Consider the following 25,003-nt stretch of genomic DNA (forward strand, 5'->3'; position numbering starts at 1 on the left):
ATTGACATCCGGCAAAGAATTGCACAACTTTAACTCTGCTCACAACCACGCTAGTTTACACATTTATTCTTACACACCCTCATTAAGGTACACATAATATATATAAGAAAATTTTCACTCAAGTGTTTAAGGGTGGTGTTTACTCTCTTATGAACTCATAACATGTAGCCATATGCTTGCATGTCCACCAACCTTACTTCACACTAATGTTCTAATTCAATGAATCAAAAAGACTTTATTGGATGCAAGAAAATTGGCTAAGGGAAGCTCAAAAATGCAATGCCCAAGGTACATTTAAATTGGATTCAAACTAAAGTCATCATAATCCAATCACAATTAGGTTCAATGTGGCAAAGATAAGTTCAAGAGATAAACATAAGACCAATAGAAGTTAGGTTCATACAAAACATGTGATGGTCATGCCATGTATCACAGAGCCCCAAAAATAGGCATCCATCATAAGACCAATCCTAACTCCATCTAACCATACCATTACTATAGAGTACCCAGGCATCTATCTACCTCCCCAAAATAATTAGTCAGGCCATCACTAAACCAAGTTATAATATTGGCGCATCAACCAAACAAAGTCAAGGCAAGGTCCAATCACGGATCATGTCAAACATTTCCTTCTGTTAAGCCTCGAACCTTCTTCATTTTGTGCATATGTGTACCAATACTCATCTGAAATGACTCAATAGTTGATTCGAGATGCTCAAGCTGGGTTACCACCTGTCCCTACAGAAGTCCAACTTGCTCAACCTCAACACCCAAATCAGTCACTTTCTCCTCAACTCCCTTCAACCTATCAGTCAAACTAACACTACATGTTCTCTCATCACCTTCATCAGCATCATGAACCCGACATTCCTTAGTTGTACCTGAAGCTTTCTGCTACTGCCTAATGAGCTGCACCTCACTCCTCTCAAACCAGAACCTGTTAAGAGGTGCCTTTCTTCCCTCCTGTACATCGCCCAACTCCTTCTACACATTCTCAGCCAGACATAAAGTGGTAATCGACACCCCAAATGGCAACACCTGTCTCGGTTTGTTATCCAATTTAACCTTGACAATGTGATCATAAATAGTACTAGCCATGTAAAAATCCATATCATAGACTATTGTATACAACAAATAGCAAGATTTTGCATTGACGGTAGAAAGATGAGTCACAGGTATCCTATTCTTGGTCATAATATGGGATAACAGTCTATAAGGCTACATTAAATCAACAAATAAGATAACATTGTTATTTGGTTCATTATTGACATTCCCAGTTAGAGTTTCCACAACAATTCTCCAGTCAGGCCATACAGTACTCGCATTAGAGGTGCCAAAATCCCTAAATTTGAAACTAGGTTTCTTAAGTGGTTCAAGCAAGCTCAATAAAGATGAAACCTTTCTTGGGTTGAAAAAGAATTGCTTACCACGCACATAGGCCACACAATGGTTATCATTGACTGCCAAATTTACATAAAATTCATATACCAATTGCTTAATAGCCACCTGAAACACTGGTTATGCCGAGCCACCCCCTCTCCTTCAACTTGTAATACCAATTAACTCGTTGGAAATGATCTATCACAATATGTTGTTCCACATGCAAAGCCCTTTTGGACCACACTTCTTCACACTCAGTCTATACTTCAGGAGAAATGAATCGATCAAAGCCTTCTTCTTCTTGGATAGGGACATCCGAACTCTCGACATCTTTTCCCTTTTTTTTGCTTGCTAACTCCTTCTTCCTCTTTGCACCCCTAGTAGCCATAGATGAACCTTGAGTCGTTGAAAAGAGTCGAGAGTTATAACCTGGTTCCAATTTCCCCAGAGATTAGAATTTCTCCTTTCTTTGAGTGAAAGAGATAAGGAAACTCAGGTTTGCGGCGCTATAAGGAATTACCAAACCCTAATCCGTAATTACACATTTATTTATTTTATTTTCATTTATTTATTTTTTTAACATAAACTTCATGGATTTGGGTCACCACTTCTTGTGTATGCTTCAAGCCGCAAACAGGTTACAAAAAACACTTTCAGTACACTACTGCATCGCCTCCTACTCAGACTTCTTAGCTTCAAACCACACACTTAGATTACTCTTCAATCATATCAATTACCCTCCACACATTCCAAATAATGGTCTCATGATGGAATTCTATTTTTTTGGACTTATGACACATGCATAACTTATCACAAGGGTTGTCAATTGAAGGATTGGGATCAAAGGCATAGTTCAGGGTAGGCCAAAATTAACAAAGAATGCCTTCATCACTTTCACTGAATAAAAACATAGAAATTAACTTCAGATGGTCTAACAAAGTCATGAAATTCATATCACAAAAAATTTACTCTAAAGGTTCCTCACAAGCTTATTAATGCGTTGCGGATAATGTGTAAACTAAGGTATACATTCATTGCAAGTATTATGCAAATAACCAAACCATCAATCACCTAAACACTTCATAACAACTAAGCACAAGTATGCCAATTCTCAAATCAAATCAGGTTTATCCAATATTACTGCAAAAACAAATTCTCTCTCCCCTAAATTTGAAATCAACATTGTCCTCAATGTGTAAGAAGAAAGTACAAAAAATAGACTTTGCAAGGAAAGAAAAACAAAAAGAGAAGAAAGAGAGACTTAGCTGAGCACATTCGTTAAAGAATACTTTTCCTCCACATGGGTTACCTCCCATGAAGTGCTAAATTTATTGTCTTCAATCGGACATGACTAGAACTCTGTTAGAGAGTAACGGTGTGAAGATAGATCACCTCATCCACCATAGCATGGTTATTGTCCCAATAAGGCTTCACTCGCTGGCCATTAACCTTGAATGTTTGATCAGAATCTTGATGTTTTAACTCCTATGCATCATGGGGAAACACAGCTTGTATCACGTACGGGCTATGCCACTTGGATTTGCGTTTTCCCAAAAAAAGTTTCAACCTGAAATTGTACACTAATACCTTCTGCCCAAAAGAAAATATTTCCGCACAAGTTTCTTATCATGGTACATCTTGGCTCGCTCCTTATATAACTTTGCATTCTCATAAGCTTCATGTTGCAATTCTTCAAGTTCATTTAGTTGCAAACGACGCTTATCTCTAGTTGCCTTTATGTCAAAATTTAGTTTTTTGATAGCCCAATAAACCCGATGCTCTAACTCAACTAACAGGTGATATTCTTTTCCATATACCAAGTGGAATGGAGACATCCCTATTGGTGTTTTGTAAGCGGTTCTGTAATATCCTGACTCGATTATACACTGTTCATAGTACTTTGACGCGTTGATCGAGGTGGAGTGAACCTCGGTGATTGTGAATCAGGATTTGAGGAGAATAAAAATTAAATCAAGATAAAACTATGAAAATATTTTTAATAAATGGGGGATCTAGAAAGAAAATTTTTGACACAAGAATCACTTAAATCGGATTTAAATTGGATTTATTATCAATTGTTGAAGTTAATTGGTACATTTTATGTAGGGGTGTTTTTGAAACATGGGTGTTTTTGAAAGATCATATAAAAGTGAGAAAAATTTAAAAAAAATAAAAAATTACAAATATACCCTCACTCTCACACGACTTTCTCTCTCTTCTTACACAGGTTCAACGGCGATCTCTCATTTTCGGTGACGGTGATGGTCGAGCTTGGTACTACAAAGAGTGTATGGACGAGACGAGCATAACCCAACTTGAATCAGGTTGAACGACGCTCCGATTTGGGAGAAATCTGCGATTGAAGTTTCGGCCACCGTGAACTTCCTTTGGTCGATGCGGCCGATTCCGGCGACGGTTTGGCTTGTTTCAGATACCTATGAGTTCATCTCATCGAGCTCTTCAATTTTGATATAAGATTTGGCAAGTTTGGGTGGCCAGATCGCAGGCGGTGGTGTTGAATGGGTTTGGGCCGAGTTAGGCCGAGTTGACCCGGTTTAACCCATTTGACCCATTTGGCTTGGTTTGACCCGGTTTGACTCAGGTTGACCCGGTTTACCATTGTTGACCGTTGACCATAGTTGTCCGAACGTATTTTAACTGTATTTTCTTATATCGTGTTTTTCGATGTAGATGGTGATCACGGTTGAGATTCGGAGCGGGTTGACTTTTCGGAGTCAGGGGTTAATCAGGGATGCGTGCTTGATATTTACATCATGATTTCCAGGTAGGGGTTTTCGTGTCTTTCGCGTGTGGTTATAGGGTTTTGGTTTCACGGACTCTTATTCTATTATGGTTTTGTCGATTTCTGGGGGTGGAAACATGACATGTTTGTATGTTTTATACATATTCTCTATTGATTATCATTATTGGTATGCTTTTAGAAGTGAGGTGATTGGAGGTGGTTGATGTACATTGTGGGGCCCATATAGGAGCCCAATATATTGGATTATGATGGATTATACAATAAACTGGGTAAGTACCTGTAGACCGTCTGAGGTGAGGTGCATCACAGGGGACGCTCTTTGGTGTAGGCCATGCTATCGGGATATCCGATCCTCATCCAGTTTCGGTGTGGACCTGGACTAGGAGACACCCTACGGGGATTAGGGTGGGTCCAGGGGTGGATTATGGATTATCGAAGACTGGTGTTTGTGGTTACGGTGCTGTATAGCCTTATCAACTGTCATGTTACTTGGTTGAATTACTGATAGTTACATATTTATTGTACTTCATATTATGCATCATATTCCTTGATTTCTTATTTCTGGATATCGGTGTTCCCTTTCTATGCTCTACTGAGCTTCTTGGCTCACCCATCTTCTTGTTTCCCTTTCAGGTGAGTTGGATATAGATGACGATGGTCAGAGGCGGGACGCTTAAGCTGATGTGTAGTCTCGAGCTGTTTCTTTAGCCGAGTGTGAGGAATTTGGGTATTGTATTTTGTATATAGTACGTATTTACTCAGTTTGATCTCGGGTAGATATGTCTTCTTATTTCCGCTGTTGTATAGATACTCCGATGGTTTTGGTGGGTGTATGTACGGTATTTTGGAAAGTCTGTTTCCTTATGTGTTTCAGGAGTTGTTTTCATTTTATATACTTTATTAGGTTTCTATATTAGGTATTAGGTACACTTCAGTATACCTTAAGAGAGAGGGGCGTGACAGGTTCTATATGCCCAAAAGGCATCGTTCAAACGAAGAGACCAATCTTTTCTGTTTGGATTCACCGTCTTCTCAAGAATGGTCCTGATTTCTCTATTGCTTATCTCCACTTGCCCACTTGTCTGAGGGTGATATGGGGTACCCACACGGTTAGTTATCCCATATTTTTTCATCAAAGCCGCACATGGATAATGATTGAAATGGCTGCGACTGTCACTAATGATTGCTCGCGGCATCCCAAATCGAGAGAAAATATTATTCTACAAGAACTTCACAACTACCCGATGATTATTAGTTCTTGAGGGGACAGCCTCGACCCATTTGGACACATTATCAACACCAACTAAAATATATTCAAATCCAAAAGAGTTAGGAAAAGGACCCATGAAGTCGATCCCCCATTTATCGAAGAGCTCAAGGACTTGAATATTTGTTAAAGGCATTTGATCTCTAGTAGCTATGTTTTCGGTCCTTCGACATCTATCACAAATTTTACAAAAAATCCAAGCATCTTTAAAAATAGTAGGCCAATCAAAACCAGCTTGAAATACCTTAAGGGTAGTCTTTTTCGGTCCAAAATGACCTCCACACGCGTAGGCATGACAATGCTTTAAAATTTCTTGTTGTTCGGACTATGGAATACATCTGCGAATAATTTAATCCGGGCATATATTGAAGAGATAAGGATCATTCCATATATAATCTCTTGCCCGTGACATTATTCCCTTCCTATCCTGATAAGATAAATCAGATGGAAAAGAGTTAGTAACAAGATAATTGACAACGTCACCGTACCAGGGCATTGCAGTTATGGATAGGAGCTGCTCATCCGAAAAAGATTCGCCCAAAGGAAGCTCTTCATGCTCACTTTCAGGTAGCAGTCGAGAGAGATGATCGACAACTACATTTTCAACTCCCTTTTTATCTTTAATTGCCAAATCAAACTTGCAAGAGCAGTACCCACCGTATTAACCTTGGCTTTGCATCCTTTTTAGTCATTAAATACCTCAAAGTGGCATGATCCGTGTACATAGTAACCTTCGAGCCAATGAGGTAAGACTTGAATTTTTCTAATGCAAAAATCAAAGCCAACAATTCTTTTTCTGTTGTCGAATAATTCAGTTGGGCATCATTCATGGTGCAAGAGGCATAATAGATGGCATATGGTACATTATCTATTCGCAGACCCAAAATAGCTCCCAAAGAATAATCGCTGCATCACACATTAATTCAAACGGGAGTCCCCAATCCAGTGCTCGCATAATAGGAGCTGAAGTGAGTGCTTTTTTCAACTTGTCAAAGGTTGTCCGACACTCATCTGTCCACACAAATTCAGTATCTTTTGTCAGCAATGCACACAAAGGTAGAGAAATCTTGGAAAAGTCTTTAATAAATCTCTGGTAGAACCTTGCATGACCAAGAAGACTACGCACGCCTTTCACTGTTGTTGGATGAGGAAGTTTTACTATGATTTCTATTTTGGCTTTGTCCACTTCAATTCCATGGCTGGAAATCAGATGTCCCAACATAATTCCTTCTTGCACCATAAAGTGACATTTTTCCCAATTTAAGTCAAGGTTGGTTTCTTCACATCTCTCCAAAACCAATCTAAGATGCTCAAGACAATCATCAAAATCAGGTTCAAATACGCTGAAATCATCCATGAAAACTTCAATAAACTTCTCCACCATGTCGAAAAGAATACTCATCATGCACCTTTGGAATGTAGCTCATGTGTTACACAACCCAAACGACATCCCACAGTATGCAAATGTGCCATATGGACATGTGAACGTGGTCTTCTCGTGGTCTTTAGGTGCTATGGCAGTATGATTGTATCCACTATAGCCGTCAAGAAAACAATAATGACTATGCCTGGCTAGTCTCTCCAACATCAGATCAATGAATGGTAGTGGAAAGTGGTATTTTCTTGTTTCATCGTTCAACTTCCTATAATCAATACACACCCTCCACCCCGTAATCATTCTGGTAGGTATCAACTCATTGTTTTCATTCTTAACCACGGTGATGCCACTTTTCTTCGGAACTACATGAATTGGGATGACCCACTTGCTATCTGAAATTGGGTAAATTACCCCCACATCAAGTAACTTCAGAATGTTAGCTTTGACAACAACTTTCATATGCGGGTTCAAGCTCCTTTGTGCTTCTTGGGTGAGTTTTGCATCACTCTCTAGGAAAATCTGGTGCATACATCTTGATGGGCTAATCCCTTTTATGTCGACAATGGTCCAACCAAGAGTTGTTTTATGTTTCCTCAAAATTCGAATCAACTTTTCTTCCTCCCCAAAACTCATATTTGCAGCCACTATCACGGGTAAATTGTCATTCTCTCCCAAGTAGATGTACTTTAGATGATTGGGCAACTACTTCAGCTCCAACTTAGGTGCTTTAATTGTTGAGGGAACAAGAGCTGCATTCTTAGGCTTCGGCTGCTCAAAAGGAAGAGTATTTTTACCTACATAGGGCCTGTCCAATTGGAATACTTGGATAGCCTCCTCTATTCGATCATCCTCCAAATCTCCTTCGAAAATTAGCTTGTCAATCAAGCCATGTGCTACTACTGCCTCCACGAGATAAACACTAGTAACCTGAAACACTTCACTTACAAACTCATGTGCATTATCCACATTAAAACAATCATTATGATTATCATGAGATTTGAGAGCATCAAACATGCAAAATTCTAAATCCTTGCCATTCACCTGTATAGTGACTGACCCTTTTTCACACTAACATTCATGTCAGCAGTAACCATAAAAGGTCGTCCAAGAATAATAGGTAAAGAAGAGGATCTCGGGCTATCCTCCATATCCAACACAACAAAATCAGCAGACAAAATTAAGTAATTTACAGTTACCAAAACATCTACGGTCGGCCAGTTGCAAGGTGATAGAAGTCTCTTGGAGCTCTCCCAACCCAAGTTTTTCATAAACTGAGTAAGGCAACAAATTGATGCTCGCTCCTAAGTCTAACAGCGCCTTTTTCAAAAAATTGATTTCCCACTTTACATGGTATGGTAAAACTATCAGGATCTTTAAGTTTTGGTGGGAGTTTATTCAACAACACAACACTCACTTATTCTTTCAAAGCAATTTTTTCATGTGTAACAAATTTTCTTTTATGAGTACTACAATCTTTAAGAAATTTAGTGTAAGAAGGAATTTGTTTAGTAGCATCAAGCAATGGAATATTGATTTCAACCTTACACAAATTCTCAAAAATATCAAGTGCCTTAGAATCAATTTTCTTTTTGACAAACCTTTATGGAAAAGGTGGAGGGTCTCTTTCCCATTCCTGTTTCTCCTCTGGTGCAGTTTTGTGGCATGTTTGCATGCTGTCTGTAGCTTGACTGCAGTTTGTAGCCTTTGCTTGCAGCTGCATTGTCTTGTTGATTTGCTTACTACTTCGGAGAGTTGTTACAACCTTCAATTGCTCTGGCTGCCCAACTGGGTTATTCAAAAGCTGTGAAGGTAATTCTCCCTTATTCCTCTCACTCATCTCCTTGACCATTTGTCCCACTTGAGTCTCTAATTTTTGAATGGCTTGAGTTGTTTGTTGCATGAATTGCATCATTGTGGTCTCCAAGGGCACTCATCTTTGTTGGTTGTTGTGTAGGAGCTGTTGTTTCAGTAGTATTTTGTTCATTCCTCCATGAGAAATTTGGATGATTACGCCAAGGGTAAGTTTGATTTCTCATGTGGAAATTTCCTTGTCCCAAGTAATTGGCTTGCTCTTCACTACAACAAGTTCACTTTTTAGGGCGACAATTACATACAATATGTCGCCATATTAGTATTTTGCGGCGACAATAATCAATCGCCATGAGTTGTCTCAAAAAGTTGCGTTACAAAAGAGTTTTGCAGCAACCTTTTGTGTTGCCATAAAAAGACAAGTTTTTTGTGGCGACAATTTTCTTGCTGCAAAAGCTTATATTCTTTTGCGGTGACCTTACCATTGTTACCGCAAAAAACTCTCTCTTTTGTGGGGAAAACAATATCGCCGTATAAAGTACCATTTTCAAAAAAAAATCTATTAATAAATCCAAAAACCTGTTACACCAGCTCACTCAAACACCCAAAGTTACAAAATTCATTCTAAAATGAGGCCAAACACAAAACATTGGAATCCTCAACCCATATTAGCTTATAGTTCTCTGGTATTAATTAAAATCTTATCCTCAGTACACAAATTCACAACAGGCAAGAAAACTATGAAATCTGCATATTCCTTGCAGCAAATTTAATTAATAATTTTAAAGTAGACATATGCTGCATACCTGCCATCAACATATACTCTCAAAAGAATCAGATCCAATTTCCAAGCGCCTCCTTTAAAGTAAAGATAATACATTGCACGCTGCTTTGACAGTGCTTTCACCACTGGAGTGCCTATTGGTACCTGTTTCACATTACAAACGAATTTTGATTTATTAAAACCAGGAGATTCTCTCTAGATATCCCATTTATATTCATACTTTTGTGATTAAAGCAGTCATCTTTAATAATGATTTTGTTGCCCTTTTCACCTTTGAAATATTTAAGAAGTTGATGCATTGGACTTACAAGAGGGGCCTTGGCAAGGTAATTGAGAATGGTAGCCACAAGGTGGAAGGAATGGAACTTCCCCTGACAAAATTGAGAGCAATTCACATTTATGTAAAGGAAACAATTTAATTCGATAAAGAAAATATGGGATTGCATAATTCTTTTTATGTGAACGATGAAACATTTATACCTCATCTTCAGCTTTGAGCTGGATCCTGGTGCTGAGTTCAACAAGGAGCACTAAATCCAAGGTGATGGGTGTAGCCAGGAGTAAGTCCTTGCATGTGCTGTCTAGCACAATTGTGTTGGCTAATATCAACATAATCACAAGTTAACAGCTAACCCCATCAATATCATAGGAATAACATCTCGCAATCTTTTTTTGACTAGACAGTCTCACAAGACTTCAAAAATTCAGTACCTTGATCCCATTCCCAATAAGGAAATCAACCAGCATAGATTTCATCTTGGTCTGACCACTCTTAAAGTCATCTCCACCAATCAAACTGCTCTTCTTTATGGCCAAATCAATTATTCTTGTTTTGTAATATTAACAAAAATAAACATTTTAGAGCTTGATACTCACTAAATAAATGAAAATAGAGAGGCAATATCATCAAAATGAACCTAATATGACTAAATAACACAAGAAGAGAGGCAACAATCAAGTATGCACGAGGAAAGGTCTCAGTAGGAAAAAAAACATAGCTACCTTCAGTTCGGGCATTCGTCTTAAGAATCTTTCTGAATTCAACTTTTGAATTGCTTTGCAATGTTTTTTGACCAATCATCTGAGTAATACCTTCAAGCTTGCTTTGCAATGTTTGAAATAGGATGTTTTTAACAGATCGATGGACATGACTCCTACAAAAGAAATTACATTACCCCTCCTTAATTAGTGTTTCATTGAGCAGCAACGCAGCATAGCTCATGAAACCCTGAAATTCTACTGCTCTGTTGCAATTAAACATCTCTAGGAAAATTATGGCAGAATCTACTACATGATAAGAACAGGATCGACAATATTAAAATGAATTAAATGACACACATGGATCTAAGTCTTAATTCACAAACACACAGCGACGAGTTAATCAAGTCTAGATCTGAAATGCAGTGATGGAAGACAGAGCATAACCAGTTAAATCTCACAAAATAAATTACTAGGAACAAACCTTGGAAATTGTAAACGAAAAGTTAAGCTGAAACTCGCTCAACATCGAAATTCGCCAAGTCAAATCGCAAATCGTCCAAAAGAGAATCCATTGAGATACATATATATGAATTGGAACTGACCATGTTCTTTGGCCACACCTAGGGTTTTCTTCCTAGGTGGGCCGGCCCCCAAGTCTCTCTCTCTCCTAATTCCAGTCCGTTTAGGTTTTCCTATATCTTTTAGGTTTTTGGGCTATAGTGGGACCAACTAGGAAAAATAAAAAATGGGCTTTCTATGAATTTAATTATCAGCCCAAACCCATGGACATAATTATAATTCATAAATTATAATATATTCAACTAAAATATTATAATTACACTCCCCGTTTTATCTCAAATAAAATCTGAGCCTTTCGTTATACTTGTTCATAAATTTCTCATGTTAAGTTACAGATATCCGTCAATTACATATGCGACTGACATATAATATTTAATTGACATCTTTAAATATTTCCTTGATCATACTACTTAACTTATTTGAATGTGTCGGATTAATTAAAATCCACCTGTAGTTTTTTGATACAATCTCAAATCATATAAGCATTCTCAAGAGGGTATCATCAATCCATAATTGGACGTGAATTTTATTAACAGATTATTTTTCATCGTACAATTAATGTGGTGACCAAACTCACTTGGTGTTTGTTGGCCTGTACAAAAAGACTCACCCTTTAGTAAATCAAAGTCTCGTATATTAAATGCACATGTACTAATAATCTTCAATAAATTAAGAATATGAACAATTCTATAACGTCTGTGTGAGTGTACAATTTTTCATATAGTCAGGCTGGGAAAATTGACTCACAAGTAGCCCTGATCAATACACTCCAAGTGTATTGGTATAGTAAGTTCAAGCTTTGCCGCTATCCGTAACCAAGATAGGTATACTGAAATACTATACCACAGCCATGCCGATGGTTTGTCCAATTCCGTCTTAGCTGTGATCGCTTACTTATATTCGACAGGAACTTATGAATTGATCTTCCGTGCGCAAGCTCAGACTCTACACACCAATTCATATACCATATAGAATCAAAGACAGTGATGCCAATATGTCTTTTATCATTTTAAATTCTAAATATATTTTATTTAAATAAATAAATCGAGTTTGAATATTACATAAAATATTGGTCTTTAGCATACTATTCCTATCAGATAGGTCATGCTGGAGGTCTAATCTACAACGGTGGAGTGAAGAACTTCCTCGTCGAACCATATCAACGAGATAACAAGATACACTCCTCTCTCCACTACCTCCATGGGGACCTCCTCAACAAAGAGTTGATTTCAACGACCCAATTAGAGGCGAAACCAATCCTCTTCGGTGTGCAATGGATATTCCTGATCCAATATTCAAAGAATGGGTGACCTTGACACAAAGGATCCCAGGAGCGCCTGTGCTATTCAAAAAGACTTCGCCTACCAGTTACTCAAATTCTCCACTCACATATTCAATAGTAAAGTTAGATTTGCCACAAAAAATTTAGCTTCCCATCGGAAGATCATGTAGCACACTACCATCAGAAGATGCTCGATGTAACCATCCCCAGTGAACTTCGTAAAGCATGTATGTGCAAAGGTTTTGGTTCCAGTTTAGGGGGCCAGCTTTGCAATGGATAACTCAACCTACTGAATGACAAAATTGCATCATTCACGGAGTTGGTGTACTCTTTTCTCTAATAGTTCGCCAGTAGCACAAGGCAATGTAAAAAATCCATAGGTTCTTTACAGGATTTGCCAGAAGTGAGACAAATCATTGAGAGATCTCCTCAGCAGATTCAACAAATTAAAGAAAAAGTCTATCTCCCAGATTACCCGGAAGAGAGAGCTACCATGGCCTTCAAACGAGCACTTTTTCTTGACCGAGATCTCTACAAAGAACTAATCAAGTTTCAGTGCAGAGCCATGTAAGACATCTTATCACGAGTCGAAACTCAAATAAGATGGGAAGAAGACAAATATCACCAAACCGTTACCTCTAGTCAGACCTCGCAAAAGAAAGAACAACGCTCTAAGGATAAGCGTGGAAAGAAACGCAATAGGAGTGGTGCTCCTCGATCTGGCGACTCGAAGAAAAATTCCTTTCCACTAGGGAAAGAAATTTCCTCAAAAAGAGTATCATATGATGGCCCCAGAATATGCTTTTATCACCGAACTTGAGGAGACAATCATCGTCATGAAGGGCATGGGAGAGAGTCAGGTGGCTCGATAATGGGTGACTTGATACAAGCAACACTGTAACATCTTGAAAATTTAACCCTAATAATATTACCCGAGTAAGTTAACCCTACCCTAATTACGAGTAGGCATGTTGTGGTTAACGAAACTAGGCATGTCAAATTTCTTTTTCATTAAATAAGAACATGTTTGAGTAGGGACATGCATATACCGTACTTAATATAATATACGTATACGTACATATGTGTATATATATGTATGTACGTACATGTGCATATGTGTGGGTGTGTCATGCATGACACTTAGAATAAGGTAGTTTAATTTATAAACTATGCATGGAAATTACATGGGATAAGAATGGAGAATTATTTAATAAGTACCAAGTTCAATCATTGGGAAATTGCAACAAAATGGATCTTACTTGTTTAAATAAATAAACAAGGACAAAAGTCAAAGGATTTTTTAAGGATAATTTATGAACTATTAAGTGAGAGAATATTAAGTCTTATAACCAATGAGAGGAAAAGAAGGATGAACACATGTGCATGAAGAGAGAGTAAACCTTGTGGATAAGGACTCTTTTCTCTCTCATGTTGGAGGTTCTCTCTCATGTGTGAGTAAAAAGGATAATCTTAGGGTGTTTCTATTTAAACCCACCCTACATACCTACCTATACCTATAAAACCGTGTCTTTTTGTTTTCCGTGCCCATTATTGTATTGCCTCCCTATTGATTGGGAACTTGAACAAACTCGTTTTTTTTATGCATTTTCTCTCCCATCACTATTCATATGCCCCCTATTAGCAGTCAAATCTCAGAGTTGACTAGTTCACATATTTTATTTTAATTTTAATTTTATTTTAATTTAGTAATTAATCTTTTAGTTGAATTATTTAAAAACATATTTAAGCCTTTGGGCATTGTTTCAAGTTTATTATTGAATTTTATAAAAAATTTTAGTTTTTACCTAGCCTAGTGATAAACATGCTCATATCTTGTCTTGTCCTGTGTTATCTGTCTGAAGAGAATATATTCTTTATTATTGAATTTTATAAAAATCTTAAAGTAATCAAAACGATTTGAATCGATACCAAAATTGATAAAATCTATCGATCTTACCTTACCATCTTACACGATTTTACCGATTTTATGATCTTATCAATTTTATGATCTTACTGATTTTAGGATTTTACCGATTTTATCGATATTGAACTTAATAGACTTAAGCAGTCATGAGTTTATGGGTTATGGTATACTAATAATTGGTTCTAATCTATTAACATGAATAAAAAATTACAATTTTATGAAATATTAACATGTCTATAAATAAATAATAATCACATTTTTAAATTTTATTATTATCTATAAATTATAGTATATTATATCATATTAATTATTTATTTAAAAATAAGTAATTATATTATTTTATATTTATTTTTTAAATTTTATGAAATCTTTCGATTTTACGATTCAAGTTTGCATCTCTATCACCTATTTTATGTAAAGATCCTGATTTTGACAACATTTTCTTCAGAAATCATAGTGTTGGAAGTTTAGAACCGGCGCATATTGAGTGAACAACTAATGGTCATGATAACATGCACCATGAGTGCAGTATGCGTCACTATTTCTCTTGTTCGTGTAGTCACATCAACGTGGCTTTTGTCTAATCAAAAAATTCTTTATGAAACAACAACCATTCATTTACCTCAAGACTTTTTTCCCTAGCCTTCTTTCACCGTACACTTATCGGTCACGTGAGTTTAAATTAGAGAAGTAGTGCATGTGATTACAAAGAACACAACTCCCAACAAGTTACTGGCAGTACGGGGAGAGATAAGAAAGAATAGGGTGAGTTTATATAGTAAATAGAGTGGGTGTGTTTAGAAAAACCCATAATCTTATTGTTTGATTTTCATACAATACGGGTAATCTGCGGGTCATCTCATGGATGATCTTGGAGAAAAGTGAAAGAATTTGAATCTTACTGGAGTGGAAGAGGAAGGTTTGAATGTGAGTAGTACAAACTTAGAAGAATCGTACTCAAAGAGAATTGAGTCTACTGGTCGGGCAAACTTCATTTTGCATGGAAATTACATAGGATAAGAATGGAGAATTATTTAATAACTACCAAGTTCAATCATTGGGAGATTGCGACAAAATGGATCTTACTTGTTTAAATAAATAAACAAGGACAAAAGTTAAAAGGATTTTTTAAGGATAATTTATGAACTATTAAATGAGAGAATATTAAGTCTTATAACCAATGAGAGGAAAAGAAGGATGAACCCATGTGCATGAAGAGAGAGTAAACCTTGTGCGTAAGGAGTCTTTTCTCTCTCATGTTGGAGGTTCTCTCTCATGTGTCAGTAAAAGGGATAATCTTATTTTTTGATTTTCATACAATACGAGTAATCTGCGGGTCACCTCATGGATGATCTTGGAGAAAAGTGGAAGAATTTGAATCTTACTGGAGTGGAAGAGCAAGGTTTAAATGTGAGTGGTACAAACTTAGAAGAATCGTATACTCAAAGAGAATTGAGAGAATTGAGTATACTGGGCAAACACCATGAAGGAGATCTGGAAGTTGCAGAAGCATCCAAATTTCAAAGAAATAGGTAATAATCTGTTTGTTATTTTATTTGATAGTGAAAGAGATAGATGGAAGATCTTGGAGGGGAGACCATGGTAGTTTGACCGCCATCTACTAGCTCTTCAAGAGTTGCAGAGTATAGTCCCCGTCAGAGATGTCTCATTTGACTCGAAGATGTTCTGGGTGCAAGTTCATAACCTTCCGCTGGCAGCGATGACAAAAAAGATTGGGCAGATGATAGGGAATTCCATCGGTCAGTGTATTGAGGTTGACACTCAGAAAGATGGTTGGGGATGGGGTTGATTTCTGCGTATTCGTGTGCTGATTCCCTTTTACAAACCACTAACCAGGGCCAAGAGGATTGATCTACATGACTTTTTTTTTTAAAGGTGGATGTGTCTTACATGGTAGAGGAGGGAGGATGTTCGGTCCTTTTATCAGGACGAACACATGATAGTGATTCAAACGGTGAATATGGCAGTTGGATGAGAGCACCAGTGTTTCAGCGATGGCAGAATGGTAGGAATGCTGATGATTATCGTAGTAAAAATCAAAATTCCAGTGATTGAAGTAACCCGGATAGAGATGAATAGAAAAGCAACGACTCTTTTGATAGTAAGTCACCTACTGTTGTGAAATATTCGCAAGCGGACAAAATCGCACAAGTAATAAAGAGTGAATAGAGTATCATCCCACAAGGATGTTTTGGCAATTTCAAATTAATGACAAAATAAGCAATTAGCACACTAAAATGGCTAGCGAATTGTTGATTTGGTTTTTACCTAATGCTAAACAAGTGAATTGAAAGAGAACTAAGTAAATGACACTTAAATGATTAACAAAGCAACAACCCAGAAATTTTGTTTCAAACAAAGTAAACACTAAGGTTCCTAATTTCACCACTTCTTATCCAACTAAACTCCATTGGTTCATTAATTCTCACTTCTCAATTTAGTTGTTGACAATAGATTTCCCAAATTATCCAATGTTCTATTCCTAGATACACTGAAAGTATTTTCAATAGAATCCTTGTTATTCCTAACATTCGGTTTCATATCAAAAATCCCTTAAGCATAATGGAAATCAATTAATGATTGCATAAGTCTTGAACCTATATTCCTATGGTTCATACAACCTATGTCTTCTATGGACTCTTGCAACCCTAGGTTTATCCTTCCGGTTTCAACCTAGACTAGACATCATTCAAATGGTGATCGAGCATTTGAAAGCAATAAGCATATCCACAGAAAATCAACAACATAAAAAGAGATTCAAGAACAAGAAACCAATTTCATTTAATCTTCAAAGAAGGGTTCCATTAGTACCCTTAGTTAGAGGATTAGTTCCTCATAACTAAGGAATACAATACAAAATCAGAAATGGCAGTCATTAAAATACAAGAATAAAGAGAAAAGAAGGAAAAACCCCTTAACCCCCTTGCGCTTGCAACAATGGCTGCTGTACAGAGGTCTACCCCAAAACCCTAGGTTTTTGCTCCAAAGGTAAAAGTCCCCTAAAACCCTAGAAATCTAAGCTTATATACCCTCATAACTCTTCAGTCATTCTATCTAATAAGTCCGTGCCGTTTTGAGTGGGACCATTTGGATTTAGAGTGAGATTGTCGTTTTGCAAATCTCCAGAATCCTTGCGCGATTTTGGCCGATCGATCGGATAGAGGTCCGATCGATCGGACTTTTCTTCTGTCAGATTCTGCTTTCTTGATGTCCAATCGATCGGACCATCAGGCTGATCGATCGAATTTTCTCTCTGTCTTCACTTCTTGGCTCTTCTCTCCAACTTGCTCCTTTTCTTCCATATTCGCCCTTACACCTGAATTACACAATTAAACACTCTTTAGGCAGAAATAATCCAAAATAACTTTAGAACAATGCAAGATTTCATGTAAAATGATGCACAATTATATGAATATAATTGGCATATCAAACACCCCCACACTTAATCTTTGCTCGTCCTCGAGTAACTCTAGAGTCAAGAAGAACAGGAATTTTAAAAAAAAAACTTCCCACAATCTCAGGAATGAAGGTAATTCAAAGACAAAGAAGAATCATCAACAAAATTGTAGCTCAGTAATCTTTATAAAATGTCAAGCAGCCTTAGGATAATAAATCAAACTCCAGCAGAAAACACAGCACATTACAAAGTTCTTAGCTTCAACTTCAAGCCTCACAGATATTCACTCACAAGCACAATCACACTGAAATGGCTAAGTGTTTCTCTCAAGTGCATGTGGGCGGAATTTTGTAAACAAGAATTCAGAATTCCCACATGCAATAATGCAATGAAAGCTTAAGAAACAAATGAAATTATCTCATGAATAGATGTTGCTTAACCAAGCAATTGACCAACATCCTTATTCACAAACTTGTGTACAAATCCAAAGTATTCTCAAAATCAAGTGGGACTTTTTAAGCTTGTAATGTAGGGTAAAAGCTAGAAGAGAAGGGCAAAGGGTATGGAATTTTTAATAAGTGGAGAACCATTATATAAAGAAATGTCATTCAACTTTTCTCCATTCTTCACTATCTTTCCATTCTTTCATCATTCCTTCTCATTCACAATCAATTCAAAATATAGAGTCACATGCAAATGCAATTGGTCATTTTTTTTTTTCAAGAACAATTCAGTTGCATGCTCCTTTTTCCACTTTTCTATCAGTCAATACCCCCCACATTTCTTCCAAAAGAAAACTATAACATACATCCACACTCCCTCAATGACCAAAAGAAATTCAACATATATCATCCCAATTTCTCATTTAACATAAATAATTCTTTCTCCACAATAAGAAGCAGGGAAATGGGTTATGAATAAAAGGCTAGTGTTTGGTTTCAAAAAGGGTGCAATGGATAGCATGTATAAGATATGATGACAAAGGTATTTATAGATCCAAAGATGGCCTTACTCTCATCTTTCAAGAACACTATTGAATTTCCCACATGAAAGTGATTTGGATGTAATGTCATGTAATGAGTACTTAGCAAGCAACCAAGATGAAGAATAATGAGATCAAGCAAACATTATAATGAGCAGAATAAAAACAATAGAATTGATTTATATCACTCATTGAGAAACGAATGGCTCAAAACTCACATTGGTTCAAGTCTCCACATTTTGCTAAGTAGTGGATGTGCACTACCAAAAAGTTTTCAATTTGATCCTTTGACCACAAGTTTTTTGAAAAGCAACAATATCAATTTACTAAGCCACAATTCATCAATTCATCTCCAATGCAATGAACACATCAATAGTAAGCATCATAGAAGGGGAAAGCAACACTAAAAATTTCAAAGAAAAAGTTACACTACCATAAAATTCAAAAGTTCCAAAAGAAAAGAAAATAAAAGGAAAACATAATCTGATAAAAGGTTTCCTTCCCACCCCCACACTGGATGTGAACACTGTCCTCAGTGTTTCAAACGATGACTACACAGTAGGGAAGAGAGGAACAACACAACCTGGGAGAGCTCAGAAAGAACGACGCCTGGATGGAAGAGGATCTCTGGAAGGCTCAGTAGAAGCAGGTGCAGGAGTAGGAGCAGGTTGGGTGGAAGTAGACTGCATGGATAGCTGACGCAAAAGATCTATCATCTCTGACTGCTGAGCACTAATAGCAGCCAGCTGGTCACGGGTCTCAATCTGAAATAACTCAATGGCCTCCAAGCGCTCCTCCGTAGAGCGAACCTGTGGTGGAGAAGCAGGACTGGACGATGCACTGGGAGTAGTGGGCTCAGCATCCGGATCAACAGCTGGAGGGAGATGACCTGTACGCAGATTTCAGTCGGCTGGGGAGAGCTCAGAAACAAGATGATCAGCATCACCGGTCTCTGGTAGCTGGTGCCCTAAATGGTGGAGTATACGAGTGATCACGCGGGGAAAAAATAACCGCAGCTTCTTCCCCTCGCATACCTCTGTGGCACACTGTAGCATAGCTCGTATAAAATAAGCTCCCACATCAAACCAACACTCCTGCTGGAAGTAGTAAAGTAGCTCCAAGGCGGGCCCGCGCCGCTCAGTCTTATGGCCATGTGGCCACAAGTTTTTCTTCACCATGCTGTCAATAATCCAAAGACGAGAGAGAATAGATCCTCGAGTGGCAGCATGCCGATTTCGCTGATGGACCATCGGATCTGGTACCAAGGTGTGGAACATAGTGGTATGGTCGACCTCTACTGGAGGGCCTACTGGAAGATCCTCAGAGTAAGCATCTGGATAGTCTAGGGCAGCACAAATGTCTGCAGTGATGAAAGTATAAGAAACGACGCCTTTGTCAACCTTTGGTATCCGAATAGTATAGCGAGCAGGCCCATCCTCGCCCTCAACGAGATCAATCGCCCGCAGAGTACGGTAGAAAGCACGAACTAAGGTGGAGTAGACATCAAGCCAGAAATATCGGTAGTTCCACAGAAAATCTAGCCGAGCTCGACTTAAGTACCCCGCAGCCCAAGAATTCAGTGGCTCGTCCATGATACGGCCGTCTAGCCTCCAATCACTCTCAATGCGAGCCGAAGCAAAATTATCTTGAGAGGGCTTAGGACGCGGAGATGCCAAAGTTTTCTTCTTAGTGCCCCGCGCTCTCTTGGGTGATGGTGGTGGTGTAATGGAACCGGATGCCTCAGCTGCCTTGCGTCGTCCCATTCTGCAAAAGAAACGAAAACAATTGAGAGCATAATGCAAAAATAGAGAAAACACAAAGACAACAAGGTCCGACACATTGAGCATGCTTAAGTCCCCACAGGCACCCATTTCCAAAGTAGTAATAGCACTCAATTAAACCCCCACACGTAAATTTTCAGGACATGACCTTACCAAATACCCCACGCAATAGCTTTTTTGCGCAAAATTTAAGAAGTGGCAAATAAACACCAAAATCACTCAATGCACGACCCAACATGATAGATATGTCTATAATGGGACTATGAATGCGAGCGTACAAAGAAACGTGTGTGAGTTTGCAATTTCAAACAAAGAACGTTGGGTGAGGCATTTTCCAAACACGTTAGGCATGAGAATGAGAACTTGAGTGCAGGCATATTTCAATAGTGAAAGAACTGTTCAAATTGGCCAGAAAACAATCATACAAGTCACTAGAGCATATTATAATTTAAACGTGATAGTTCCAAGCACTCACACATGGTTGAGACATTTCATCGAACACGTTGTGTGCACATTGAATACAATTCAAGTAAAGAATGCAAAATCTCCATGGCTTCCCTTATATGGTATAAATAAAGACTGAATGAGATCAAACAAAAACATTCATACACTTCTAAGCCATTCTCCATCAACCCACACAGCCAATCTCCAACAAATCTCCAATTATCAAGAAAAATCAACATTGGCAGCACACAATATCAAAATTAAAATGCGAGGGAAGGGAAAAAAGAATCATACCTGAGATTTAGAGTAACCCAATTGAGGAGAGTGAGAAAATGCAAGTGAAATGGAAACGAATGGAAGAAGAATGGGTGAGGAGTGGCCGGACTCGCGTGAAATGCCAAATAGAAGAGAGAAAAAAATGAAAGGAGGTGGCGCGGGCTGGGGCCCTTAAAAACCTTGGCCCACGTGTCCGATCGATCGGACTGTAGTCCCGATCGATCGGGTTTGCTCTCGGGTCATTTTGTGATCCAGCTGCTCCGATCGATCGGATTTCGACTATTGCCAAATCAAATTTACCTGGTCCGATCGATCGGATTTTAGGACCGATCGATCGGACTTTGTCTCTGTCCAAAATTTCGTAAACCTGCATATCCTGCACTAAAACACTTCCAAACCAACCCAGGCAGTTTTCAAAACAAGCAAAACAAATATATACATAAAAATAAAGCAATGCAAAAGAAAATAGGGAACGAAAGTACCCCGGTTGGGTTGCCTCCCAACAAGCGCCTAGTTTATAGTCGATGACCCGACTCTTGTTTGCTCATTGTTGTGGATTTTGGAGAGGAAGAGTGACCTTCCCTCCAGAAAATTCAGCTTCATAATAAGGCTTCAATCTCTGCCCATTCACCTTGAAGGTAGTTCCCATTGTTCCATGCTTTATCTCAACGATGCCATGAAGAAACACTGCGGTAACAAGAAAAGGACCCGACCATCTTGATTTGAGCTTGCCCGGAAATAGAAGGAGTCTTGAATTGAATAACAGCACTTGTTGCCCGACTTTGAACTCCTTCCGAACAATGTGACTGTCATGCCATTTCTTGGTCCGCTCCTTGTAGATTTTTGCATTCTCATAAGCATCAAGGCGAATTTCATCAAGCTCATTCAATTACAATAACCGCTACTCTCCCGCACTAGCCATGTCAAAATTCAGAAATTTAATAGCCCAAAAGGCTCTGTGCTCCAATTCAACCGGGAGATGGCAAGCTTTCCCAAATACCAAGCGGAAGGGAGACATGCCAATAGGAGTTTTGAAAGCTGTACGGTAAGCCCACAAAGCATCATCTAGCTTCAAAGACCAATCCTTCCTTGAGGCATTGACCGTTTTTTCGAGAATTTTCTTCAACTCTCTATTAGAAATCTCCACTTCGCCATTTGTTTGAGGATGGTAGGGAGTGGCCACCTTGTGAGTATTGCCATATTTGGCAAGCAAGGAATTGAATTGCCGGTTGCAAAAGTGGGTACCCCCATCACTAATAATCGCCCTCGGGGTACCAAATCTTGTAAAAATGTTCTTCTTCAAAAACTTCAACACCCCTTTGGAATCATTGGTGGGCAATGCCATGGCCTCCACCCATTTAGAAACATAGTCAACCGCCACAAGGATATAGTACTTGCCCAAAGAATTAAGGGAATGGCCCCATAAAATCTATCCCCCATACATCAAAAAGTTCCACCTCAAGAATATTGGTCAAGGGCATTTGATTTCGATTGGAAATGTTCCCCGTACGTTGACATTCATCACAAGCAAGAACAAATGAGTGGGCATCATTGAATAAAGTAGGCCAATAGAAACCGGATTGCAAGACCTTAACCGTTGTCTTGTTTCCCCCAAAATGACCACCACATTGAAATGAGTGGCAATGTCGCAAGATACTAACCATCTCTTCCTCCGGAACACACCGACGAATAATTTGATCCGCACATTGCTTCCACAAGAGAGGCTCCTCCCAGTAATAGAACCGAACAAGATAAAGAAATATTTTTCTTTGTGAGTGAGATAAGTCCGGAGGAAGGATCTCCTTGGCCAAATAATTGACAAAATCAACATACCAAGGAGTTGTAGAGGAGTGAATAGCAAGTAATTGTTCATCCGGAAATGTTTCTTTGAAAGGAATGGTGGCTTCCTCCCGGCCCTCCAACAATCTAGACAAATGATCCGCCACCACATTCTCGGATCCCCTTTTGTCTCGAATTTCCAAATCAAATTCTTGTAGAAGAAGAATCCATCGAATCAACCTTGGCTTGGCTTCCTTTTTCGTCAGTAAGTACCGCAAGGCTGCATGATCGGTATACACAATGACTTTGGAGCCAATCAAGTATGAGCGGAACTTGTCAAGAGCAAAGACAACCGCCAAAAGTTCTTTCTCCATTGTTGTGTAACTAAGTTGAGCATCATTGAGAGTGCGACTAGCATAGTAGATAACATACAGAATTTTATTCTTCTTTTGACCAAGAACCGCTCCCATAGCATAATCACTAGCATCACACATGAGCTCAAATGGAATGTTCCAATCCGGAGAAGTAATAATAGGGGCTGTAGTAAGCCTTTCCTTGAGAGTGGTATAGGCTTCCAAGCATTCCTTTGTGAAATGAAACTTGACATCCTTCAACAATAACTCACACAAAGGTTTGGTGATTTTAGAGAAATCCTTTATGAAACGCCGATAGAAACCCGCATGCCCCAAGAAACTTCGCACCTCTTTAACCGAAGTTGGTGGAGGGAGTTTCTCAATAAGTTCAATCTTAGCTCTATCCACTTCAATGCCCTTTTGAGAAATCTGATGCCCCAAGACTATTCCTTCTTGCACCATAAAATGGCATTTCTCCTAATTAAGCACTAGATTGGTCTCTTCACATCTTTGAAGTACCATGGATAGATTTTTCAAACAAGCATCAAATGATGAGCCAAAAACAGAAAATTCATCCATGAATACCTCAATTGTGTGCTCCACCATATCACTGAAAATACTCATCATACACCGTTGAAGGCATCTGTGTTATATGCTTTGTGGGAATGTCCGGGTGCTAGGGATGTTTTTAGTGTGAGTACTAGGAAGTTGCAAAAGATGACTACTAGTTCATGCGATAGTTCTGCACAGTTCTGGCAACACAATATCTAAGCTCTTCCTGTACGTAAATTGGCCATTTTAGTAGTCACTATGCATCTCATTTGGTTGCGAAGGAATCAGTTGGTGCATGAAGGTATCTCTGAACACCCTTCTCAGTTAGCTTGCAGTGGCATTTTATTAGTGGATGAGCTAACATCAGCCCAGGTGAATGTGGATAATACCCAAATAGTAGTTGGAGCTAATACCATGTCGCCAGTTGAATTGACATGGAAGGGTCTAGAGTCTGAAAACATAAAAATTAACTGGGATGCGGCACTGCATTCTCAGTCTTTCAGAACTGGTATGGGTGTTGTTTATTGTGATGCATGTGGGGATGTGTTGGCTAGTAGTACCCTAGTACGTCAAACACTCATGGAACCAACTATGGTCGAAGCAATGGCAACTTTGCATGCAGTTAAACTAGCTGGAGAGTTGGGCTTCTCTAATCTTATGTTGGAAGGGGATTCTTCTTTGGTTGTAACAGTACTTAATGGATGACAAATAGGCTATTCTGCTTGAAGTCCAATCATCTTAGAGATATAAAGACTGTTGCAGTATTTCCCGAGATGGTCGGTTCACCATATACCCCGTGCTACCAATTTAGTGGCACATGCATTAGCAAAGTATGCTTTTCAGAATCAAGGTTTATGTGTATGGGTGGAGGAGGCCCCGTCTGTAGTGACGAAGATTATTCAGACAGAGAAGCATCATTGGTTACAATTCCTAAGAAATTGATAAGTCAAATAATATATAGATATAATTGTGTTTTCATAGGGACTTTTGCATGATTATTCGGATCTTTCTCTATAACAATTGGTAGGCCGATATTCAGATGTCCAAAATTTCCACTACAAAGCTCCGAATCTGAAACTTTTCAGTGACGTTGAAGGGTAGACTTCTTAAGCTTCGTATTGATATCAAGTTCACTGAATTTCGTTCACAATTAACGAAGTTATAGAGTTACAAAGTTGGTATACCAAGCTGGAATTTCGCAGATGATTTAGGCCCAAATCATTGCTCTATTCTTTTAAAGCTTTTTCAAGGCCAATCAGCCCAGCCCATT

General features: G+C 38.5%; 1 long non-coding RNA gene and 1 pseudogene across 1 annotated transcript; both read right to left on the bottom strand.

Moving 5' to 3' along the window:
* Positions 1-362: 362 nt before the first annotated feature.
* LOC120007298 overlaps positions 363-25,003 on the bottom strand; it is a 66,211-nt pseudogene continuing 41,570 nt past the window's right edge.
* On the bottom strand, positions 9,652-11,001 carry LOC120007139. The gene is made up of 5 exons (XR_005470148.1): positions 10,845-11,001; positions 10,385-10,536; positions 10,094-10,208; positions 9,863-9,981; positions 9,652-9,753 (listed from the first exon to the last, which is right to left on the bottom strand). It is a non-coding gene; the product is annotated as an uncharacterized LOC120007139 (long non-coding RNA).

Source organism: Tripterygium wilfordii, chromosome 10 (genome assembly GCF_013401445.1).
Source record: "Tripterygium wilfordii isolate XIE 37 chromosome 10, ASM1340144v1, whole genome shotgun sequence".
Classification (NCBI taxonomy): Eukaryota; Viridiplantae; Streptophyta; class Magnoliopsida; order Celastrales; family Celastraceae; genus Tripterygium; species Tripterygium wilfordii.